Here is a 10,599-nt window from a genome sequence, read left to right on the forward strand (position 1 = left end):
AATTTATATCCAAGACTACACGGATGGGTACCTTGGATCTCAGCCGGTGGAAAACTTACTGCATACTGCAAACCCTGCGCTTCGGGCACAACAAATTGTGTCCACAACAGTTAAGGATACCAGTATCACGTAACCACAAATACATGTTCTACATAGTAGTTTTCCGTCATATGGTGTTCTAACCTTTAGTTTTAAGTTTCTAAATATGTTCACAGATATTTTTAATGATCTATAGTAAGTCAGCTAGCCCATGTAGTTGCACGGGTTGATAATTACTGTCATTCTGAGACTAAATAGCACCACAGTACCTATTGTAATGGATGTAGTGAACTATGCAGGGTTTTTTGGGTTGATGTGACTACTAGCTCATACACCGATGGGGTAAACGTGCCACAAGAGATTTTGGTATAGACAACGGAGTATTGAGTGCATGCCTTTTGCACATATAATTTCAAGTAAATAAAATATAATACACGGTGGTAGGTTCAGGCAAAATGACAAATCTCTCTGCACAATAAGATTACAAACCCCTTTATTATAGTATAATAGTACATCTCTCTTCAGGGCACATATGAACCTTGAAATAAACATAAATCTACTTGTCTAAAAGCTAGATACAAAGGTGACATAATGGATATATTTCTCAAAGAATCAACCTTCTAGCATGCTTGCCATGGTAAACTACATGTAAAAGATGATTTAACTTGACATAGAGTCTATCACAGATTTGATGTCATTAGCGATATTCTTGGCATCTGCTGCAATACCGGCTAATCCTCTCCTCGCTAACCCAGCACAGTAGAGCCCATTTTCACCTTTCCAATGATTCGGATATTTTTGGATGGGCAGTCCGTTGCCATTTAACATGCTCTCACCATTCTGGATAAAAAAAGCATAGAGCTTGTTAGCAGATTTAATAATGGTTACACCAAGAAAACAAACTCAAACATTTTCAAACACAAGCTATATTACCTTGAGCCATATATTTGCCGTGCTTTTGTATCCAGTTGCAAACACAATCGCATCAAATGAGATTCTTTTACTGCATTGAAATTTAACTATGTTGCCCTTGATCTTACTAATGCTCCACTGAACCTATAGGAGATAAAAATACATTGATAACTTGGCATATCAAATCAACATATGTTATAAATTTATGTCATGTCAAGGATATACTTACTTTGATGATGCCTTTTTTATCAATCCAACAGTCCCAACATCAATCACTGCAGATCGGCCTGTTTCTGATTTGAGGGTCATTGGACCCATTTTTGGCCTTGTGATGCCATGTCGTGACAGGTCTCCAAATATTAAATACGCTGCCATCACAAGGAGTTTATCCACTAGAATCAATGGAAGATGGTGAGCAAGTGTCATCCCCAAAGGAATTAATTCCTTTGTCATTACATGAATCTGCAACCACAAAACATGTCACACCTCTTTTGAAGTATGCATGATAAATAAAATTTCATAGAATTTCTTCTTTCAAGAATTAAAACTTTGTCATCTGGTTCCTCTAGTTTTTTAGTTGTTTGTGTGTGATATAAATTGTCCATCTCTTTTTCTATGTGAAATACTTCCTATTAGTAATAACACTGAAAAATTGCATCTCTTCTATTAGTAACTATACTAAGAATTTGGGTTCATGTACCCAATGAAAATATATAGTGCGTGTACATACCGGGCTTCGTATAACAATCGATGTATTGGCACCACGGGTCGCAAGGTCATAAGCAATTTCCATCCCGGAGTTGCTAGATCCAACGACCAATACATTCTTGCCAGAGTAGCTCTTGCCTGACTTGTAGCTTGAGGAGTGGATGACATCACCTGGAAAGTTTTCTAGTCTAGGGATCATTGGAATATTCTCTGCACTATTCTCACCACTTGCCACAACAAGAAACTTTGCCGTGAACTTGACTGTGGTGCACTTTGACATGTCCGTTGCCACAATGGACCAACATTTTTCATCATTGTCATATGTGGATGACTCCACGCTGGTGAGATACTTTGGTTGAATGTTGAAACGCTCAACATAGTCATCCAAGTACTTCACAAACAAGGTTTTTGGTATGTATGTTGGTGCATCTACAGGGTATGACATGTATGGCAACTCACAGAACTCCTTTGCGAGATGCAGCTTGAGGCGATCATATGCACGGTTGCGCCAAAGTGACCCGCTACAGCTCTCGCTCTCGACGATGGCATAAGGAATCGAGAATTGACCAAGGCATGCTGCCGTTGCAAGGCCTGCTGGCCCAGCACCAACAATCAACACTGGAACACTCTCCATTTCAAGGGGAAGAGTTGACGAAGTTGTGGGATAAGTCCGGTGGTAGGCTGCAGTGTTTGTGTGTTTGCTCGATGAACTTTGGATGACAGGATCGCGTATGGGGGCATATATATGTTGGTATCTTTCATGGGCCAATCTGTTTTTTGGATTGAGGGGTGAAAAGGGTAAATATTTATTGAGGTCTAATCCTGGTGCGTACGAGTATTTCCATCTAAAAATGGAACCGTTGTTGGTGTGAAAACATGTACTGGTACAAAATAGGCAGGAAACACACTCTTGATCGATTGCTGTTATTGGAAACTTATCGGACATCTTTTTATGTGTAGATTAAAGATTCTTCGTGTTTCTTTCCTTTCGCATCGTCACCAATGACAATTACTACTCTAATATTCAAGTGTTTCTTCCTCTTTCTATACGATATAGGATAAGGATAAGTCTAATTTCCAAACACACATTTATAGGCAAAGTCCTATTTCAATTTCTCAGGTTAACATAATGTGGATGACATGGAAACAATATCATCTCAGAAGGATTTGGTACCAACCATGTTAACTGGTTTTGCCGGCTAGTTTTGCCTCCGGTTCAGTTGTATGACGGCCAGTTTTGCCTCCGGTTCAGTTGACGACCATTGCCACGATATCTTTGGTGTCAACTCAATGAGCCATTCGATGTTGTGAACAAACAAAAAGTGGAACTTTAGTTCAAATATTTGAAACCAATTTTTTTAATATAAATTCGTTTCTATACTGAACACTCGTTTAATGTGAGGCCATATTTCAACTTTGGTACATGTATATTGTCCTACGCCTGAACATCAAATTGAGCGCTCATTGTATTTTAACTCTACACACCAGAGTGTGAATCCTCATAAACCCCCACGTATTTTGTTAAAAAGATACTAAACCACTTTACTGAAAATCAAAATTGTCAATCCTGTCCCGATGCGGTTTTGCAAACTTGTCTGGTTCCAAACTGACTGACACAGGCCAATCACAATTGTACGCGACTTCCATGCAAAACTAAACTGGAGAAGTGGAGCACGTACAGTTCATCCAATTTTGATTTGACTAACTGGATAATCGACTACCTTCTGTGACCTACACTTAGCATGACACAAACTGCAGACTGGACCTATCAAACATATGATTACACTCGATTTACGACCATCGAGTTCAAATGATTTCAACATCTACCAGACAACCACTCTGCCTCGCTGCCTCCTGGTGATGGATCTTGTAAAGACTTGTCGTGCTGATGGATGTTGTAAAAGACTTGTCTGGTTGGCGGGTGGATTCAGGCCTTCCTCACATGAAGTTGCGTGTGGTTCAGACAAGTTGCTTCTTTTCTTCTCTCCAAGATGGTCACTTCCCTTGGATCATCTTTGCCTGCGCAGGAACTCCCGCATTTCTTGGTGGAACTCCGCGTTCACTATCAATCACATCTTCTTCGCGTCCTCCCACAGCAAGTACCTGTTATCCCTGGCATGGTCACAGCATTGCTCAAACATGTCCTGCACAAGTAAGCGTGTCAGCAATCAAGGCACCGGAACAGAGCAACCAGGAGCGCGCGAGGCCAAGGATTCGACTCGTGGGCCGGCAGCTTGGCCCACTCGCAACCGGCATCTTCCCCGGTGGCTTGCAGGCCAGAACTGGGCCCGTTAAGGGTGTACGCGAGGATATATCTGTTGGCGTGTGTTGCGTGTGGATCTGGGAAGGAACTGGTGGCTTCGGCCAGAACCTCATGTGTGTGTGTGTGTGAGCTTGTATCCGCCTCCCATGGCGAATTCCTCCCCAATTCGAAACATATAAGTTGGTAGCTTACAAAGCGGCACCCAGATGTAAGTATAGTGGTAATCAGACTACTAGAGTACATGTTTTCAAATGTGTCCAAGCACCATCCATCCGCAAGGAGCTGGCAGGGTTTGGTGGGTGAAGGGTTTATACCTTGCTCGGAAAATCCTCGTATACATGTGACAGGACCATCTCGACCTTGTTACGGTCATTCTCCCACAGCCTAATCTGCACCGGAGAATTGGTAGTCTTTAGTTTTATATCCGTTGAACAGATGATGTCTGGTATATGAGGGATGGGTTGATGTGCTTACCTGATCTGTAACATTCTCTAGGACTAGTGGTATTTTGTCGATGACACAAGGGTGGGCATTTTGCTGAAGGAATGAAATTATCTGAAGAAGAAAAAGAATAAAGCATAACTGCATGTATCTATGTAACAATGAATCATGTAGAAATGTGTGATTAAGATGATTACCTGTTCAACAGTGATCCCGTTATCAAATGCACCATACAGACTTTCTTTTGTAATAGCTTCCACAATAAGGTTTGGGAGTTCATACTCTACCCTACAAGACCATATTTGTTGAAGCGCATTCAGCAAAGATTGAAACTCAGAGCACGAGGGGTATGAAGGACTCACATAATACAGCTACCATATGCAACTGTGAACAATCTTTTCGATTGTGGATGGTTAAGACAATAACTAGATCCACAAGCAGAGTCGGGTTCAACATTTTTGAGGGGCTTTGCATCTTGGACGTCCATACATAGTTAGGTTAATAAGCTAACAAGCAAATAAGCAATCCAATTTTGCTGCATTTTGTATTCCTAGATTTAGTGCTTGACTCCGGTAGGAAATTGGGCATTGCTTAGCTTATTCAGGGCATCGCACAAAGAAGATCGGCAGCCCTAGTTGCTGCCAAGAACAAAAGCGAACCAATGCTGTCATGATCATGCATCCAAATAACTGAAGTAGCATAGAAAAAATGCCACTCGACACAGTTCTGCCAGATTTGGTAAAACAATCTGGAAGCGGTATAGAGTAGCTAAAGTGCTCGCGCGCACACACACACAGAGCACGGAGGAGGGGAGGGAGACGTCTGGGCTGCGTGGTAAGGCCAACTCCAACGCGCGACCCCAGATGGATGTCCGCTTTGTCCGGATTTCATCCGTTTGGGGGTGACAATGCGCCGTGTCCACCCGGATTTCTGGATGCGCCGGCCGTGCGCCCAACGCAAGGCCGCATTTCGGCCACATCCCGTCCGCATGCATTTTTCGCAAACACATCTTTTAATTTTTCATCATTGATTTTTGATACATGGAAGCACATCACCAAATCTTAACTAGAATAGCAAGACCAAAGAAAACAAGATACACAAGAAGACATTTTAGAAGATATCCAACTTCTATAACTCCTCCCGTAAGTTGGATTAGTGCCTTCTCGATGCATTCATTGTTGATCTGCGGAGGCTCGATCTTGCGTGCTTCTTTCTTCTTCGAGTATAAAGAAGTAGACGTTGTCGCATCTAGTCTCATGTCTAGCCGCTATTCTAGCAACAAGTGCACTAGTCTCATCTCTAGCCTCTATTCTAGCTACAAGTGCACGAACATCTACTAAATTACGCTCTATCAATATATCGATGTACTCTTCTTTCCAATACCAAAAGTTGCATCCATTCTACAAAATAAAAATTTAAGTTAGCACAACTAGTCAAATCCAAGAGCACAACCGAAACTAAGTAGCACATACCCCATTGGTTGACCACTTGATGAACACCCATCCGGGATGTTCCGGCATCGTAGACACACGACGCAAGACCTTCTCTGGGCAGTCATCGCACTTAATGAGTGGCAATGGTTCGCCGACGAGCTTTTGGGCCAGCAACGAGCCCGACCGATGGCCGTTCGTGTATCTGCCGGCGAACCGCCGAAGGTGTAGATCCGAGCGGCCAGAGGAGGAATCAGTACCTGCACGCGGCCTTGTCGGGGCCTTCCGGCCCGGTGCCCGGCCAGTCCATGCCACGGCGTGGCCTCCTGCAGCCGGGCAAGCTCAAGTCCGGCCGGATTCGCTCCAAATCTGACCGCCGGGAGTGCAAATCAGGTGGCCCTGGTTGGGTAGCTCGGGGCATCAAGGGAACGGGGGCTGCGACTAGGGTTGGGGCGAGCACGCAACCGAGCTGCACAGAGGCAATGTCGGGGGTGGTGGCGAGGGACGAGAGTGGAGGGGTGCGGCTGGAAGGGGTTCGGTGGGGATAAGAAAAGAGGGGTCTGTCTCCCCAACGGGCGGGCCAGGGGAGGACATGGGCAGGCGCCACGCGCCGTCCGCGCGTGTCCATTCGGCCGCAAATTTGGCCCAAACTTGAGTCGGAAATGGGTCGAAAGCGGACAGAAAACGGACAACAGTCCGTTTGCGGCCGCGCATTGGGAGGCCTGATCCGTCTGTTTACCCCCAAACTGACGCGAGCGGACAAGATGGGGTTGCGCGTTGGAGTTGGCCTTAAAACCCTAGAGGAGGTGGAGGATAGCGGATTGGCTGGTTTTGTTTATGTTGACTTGTGGAGGCCTCGCTTCTCATTGCTGGGCCTGCTTGCTTCCTTCTCCTTGCTTAAGGGGCCTGCCCATTATATCATAAATAATCAGGAGGCTGGCCAAAAAATGCCTCAGTTTTTTTAGGAACAATGCCTCAGTTAGATGTGCTATTTTTGTCTAAAAAAAGGTTAGATGTGCTATTTACCCCTAAAAAAGGATGTGATATCTTTGACAGATCATAGGAACTAGTAACATTCTAATTAATGTTTATAAAAAGTAAATATTCTAAATTTATCTAAAAAAGTTAAACATTCTAAATAAGATGAAAAAATGGCAAACATTCTAAATATAGAAGTACTTTTTTGCAAGACAAATATAAAAGTGATGGACTGAATTGGGAGAGGCTCATCCCCTATATATGCTTTATTCCGTCAGTTCACCTTGTAAAAAAACTTAGCATTTCTTATTGTACTGATTCAATTGATGTTCTATCTATTCCATTGACAATATCGGTGTTTCCCCCAAAAAGAAAAGGAATGATTGCTTGCTTGCTATGCCTTCAAATATAATGAACATCCGGTATATATGCAAGTAGCGGCCTTGTTCATCATGTAAGTGCCTAATTTGTGAAATATATAATTGCGTATTTGAGTCAGGTCTACATTATCTCTGTAGATAACTTGGATCTCTCTAGAAGTGCCAACTAGAAAATAAAATTGACATTATGAGAGAAAAAGTGTACCTATTATTTTTAATTATAAAATATGATTAATTAAGGCGGATTCCTTCGAATATTCCAAATACTTTGATGGTGCTTTTTTTGTTAGTCCAACAGTCTCAACTCAATCGATAGGTCGGTCGGTTCCTAACTTGAGGGTCATTCGACCCGTTTTTGGTTTTGGGCCTTGTGACGCCATGCCTCGATAGATCTTAAAATATGACATTCTCCACCGTCACAAAGAGGTCACCCACTATATTTAGTGAAAGATAGTGAGCAAGTGTCAACCCAACTGAATTAGTTCTCTTGTCATCACATGAATTTGCAACCAATAGACATGGCATGCATCTTTTGAAGCATGCATGATAAAACGAAATTTCATAGAATTTCTTCTTTCAAGAGTTAATTTTTTTTCATTTAGTTCCTCTAGTTGTTTCATTGTCTGTGCATGATATAAAACAATCCATTTCTTATATGTGTGAAATACTTTATATTAGTAATAATACTGAAAAAATGCATCTCTTCTAGTGGTAACTATACTAAAAAATTGTGTTCATGTACCCAATGAAATTATACAGTGCATGTAGTACATATCAGGCTTCGTATAACAATCGAAGTATTGACACCATGGTAGGTCATAAGCAATTTATATCCAAGACTACACGGATGGGTACCTTGGATCTCAGCCGATGGAAAACTTACTGCATACTGCAAACCCTGCGCTTCGGGCACAACAAATTGTGTCCACAACAGTTAAGGATACCAGTATCACGTAACCACAAATACATGTTCTACATAGTAGTTTTCCGTCATATGGTGTTCTAACCTTTAGTTTTAAGTTTCTAAATATGTTCACAGATATTTTTAATGATCTATAGTAAGTCAGCTAGCCCATGTAGTTGCACGGGTTGATAATTAGTGTCATTCTAAGACTAAATAGCATCACAGTACCTACTGTAATGGATGTAGTGAACTATGCAGGGTTTTTTGGGTTCATGTGAATACTACCGCATACACCGATGGGGTAAACATGCCACAAGAGATTTTGGTATAGACAACGGAGTATTGAGTGCATGCCTTTTGCACATATAATTTCAAGTAAATAAAATATAATACACAGTGGTAGGTTCAAGCAAAATGAAAAAACCTCTCTGCACAATAAGATTACAAACCCCTTTATTATAGTATAATAGTACATCTCTCTTCAGGGCACATATGAACCTTGAAATAAACATAAATCTACTTGTCTAAAAGCTAGATACAAAGGTGACATAATGGATATATTTCTCAAAGAATCAACTTTCTCGCATGCTTGCCATGGTAAACTACATGTAAAAGATGATTTAACTTAACATAGAGTCTATCACAGATTTGATGTCATTAGCGATAATCTTGGCATCTGCTGCAATACCGGCTAATCCTCTCCTCGCTAACCCAGCACAGTAGAGCCCATTTTCACCTTTCCAATGATTCGGATATTTTTGGATGGGCAGTCCGTTGCCATTTAACATGCTCTCACCATTCTGGATCAAAAAAGCATAGAGCTTGTTAGGAGATTTAATAATGGTTACACCAAGAAAACAAACTCAGACATTTTCAAACACAAGCTATATTACCTTGAGCCATATATTTGCCGTGCTTTTGTATCCAGTTGCAAACACAATCGCATCAAATGAGATTCTTTTACTGCATTGAAATTTAACTATGTTGCCCTTGATCTTACTAATGGTCCCCTGAACCTATAGGAGATAAAAATACACTGATAACTTGGCATATCAAATCAACATATGTTATAAATTTATGTCATGTCAAGGATATACTTACTTTGATGATGCCTTTTTTGATCAATCCAACAGTCCGAACATCAATCACTGCAGATCGGCCTGTTTCTGATTTGAGGGTCATTGGACCCATTTTTGGCCTTGTGATGCCATGTCGTGACAGGTCTCCAAATATTAAATACGCTGCCATCACAAGGAGTTTATCCACTAGATTCAATGGAAGATGGTGAGCAAGTGTCATCCCCAAACGAATTAATTCCTTTGTCATTACATGAATCCGCAACCACAAAACATGTCACACCTCTTTTGAAGTATGCATGATAAATAAAATTTCATAGAATTTCTTCTTTCAAGAATTAAAACATTGTCATTTGGTTCCTCTAGTTTTTTAGTTGTTTGTGTGTGATATAAACTGTCCATCTCTTTTTCTATGTGAAATACTTCCTATTAGTAATAACACTGAAAAATTGCATCTCTTCTATTAGTAACTATACTAAGAATTTGCGTTCATGTACCCAATGAAAATATATAGTGCGTGTACATACCGGGCTTCGTATAACAATCGATGTATTGGCACCACGGGTCGCAAGGTCATAAGCAATTTCCATCCCGGAGTTGCCAGATCCAACGACCAATACATTCTTGCCAGAGTAGCTCTTGCCTGACTTGTAGCTTGAGGAGTGGATGACATCACCTGGAAAGTTTTCTAGTCCAGGGATCATTGGAATATTCTCTGCACTATTCTCACCACTTGCCACAACAAGAAACTTTGCCGTGAACTTGACTGTGGTGCACTTTGACATGTCCGTTGCCACAATGGACCAACATTTTTCATCATTGTCATATGTGGATGACTCCACGCTGGTGAGATACTTTGGTTGAATGTTGAAACGCTCAACATAGTCATCCAAGTACTTCACAAATAAGGTTTTTGGTATGTATGTTGGTGCATCTACAGGGTATGACATGTGTGGCAACTCACAGAACTCCTTTGCGAGATGCAGCTTGAGGCGATCATATGCACGGTTGCGCCAAAGTGACGCGCTACAGCTCTCGCGCTCGACGATGGCATAAGGAATCGAGAATTGACCAAGGCATGCTGCCGTTGCAAGGCCTGCTGGCCCAGCACCAACAATCAACACTGGAACACTCTCCATTTCAAGGGGAAGAGGTGACGAAGTTGTGGGATAAGTCCGGTGGTAGGCTGCAGTGTTTGTGTGTTTGCTCGATGAACTTTGGATGACAGGCTCGCGTATGGGGGCATATATATGTTGGTATCTTTCATGGGCCAATCTGTTTTTTGGATTGAGGGGTGAAAAGGGTAAATATTTATTGAGGTCTAATCCTGGTGCGTACGAGTATTTCCATCTAAAAATGGAACCGTTGTTGGTGTGAAAACATGTACTGATACAAAATAGGCAGGAAACACACTCTTGATCGATTGCTGTTATTGGAAACTTATCGGCCATCTTTTTATGTGTAGATT

General features: G+C 41.8%; 1 pseudogene; it reads right to left on the reverse strand.

Moving 5' to 3' along the window:
• Positions 1 to 8,675: 8,675 nt before the first annotated feature.
• LOC123050674 (probable indole-3-pyruvate monooxygenase YUCCA10) lies at positions 8,676 to 10,270 on the reverse strand (annotated as a pseudogene).
• Between the last annotated feature and the right edge of the window lie 329 nt (positions 10,271 to 10,599).

Source organism: Triticum aestivum, chromosome 2D (assembly GCF_018294505.1).
Source record: "Triticum aestivum cultivar Chinese Spring chromosome 2D, IWGSC CS RefSeq v2.1, whole genome shotgun sequence".
In the NCBI taxonomy this organism is placed as follows: Eukaryota; Viridiplantae; Streptophyta; class Magnoliopsida; order Poales; family Poaceae; genus Triticum; species Triticum aestivum.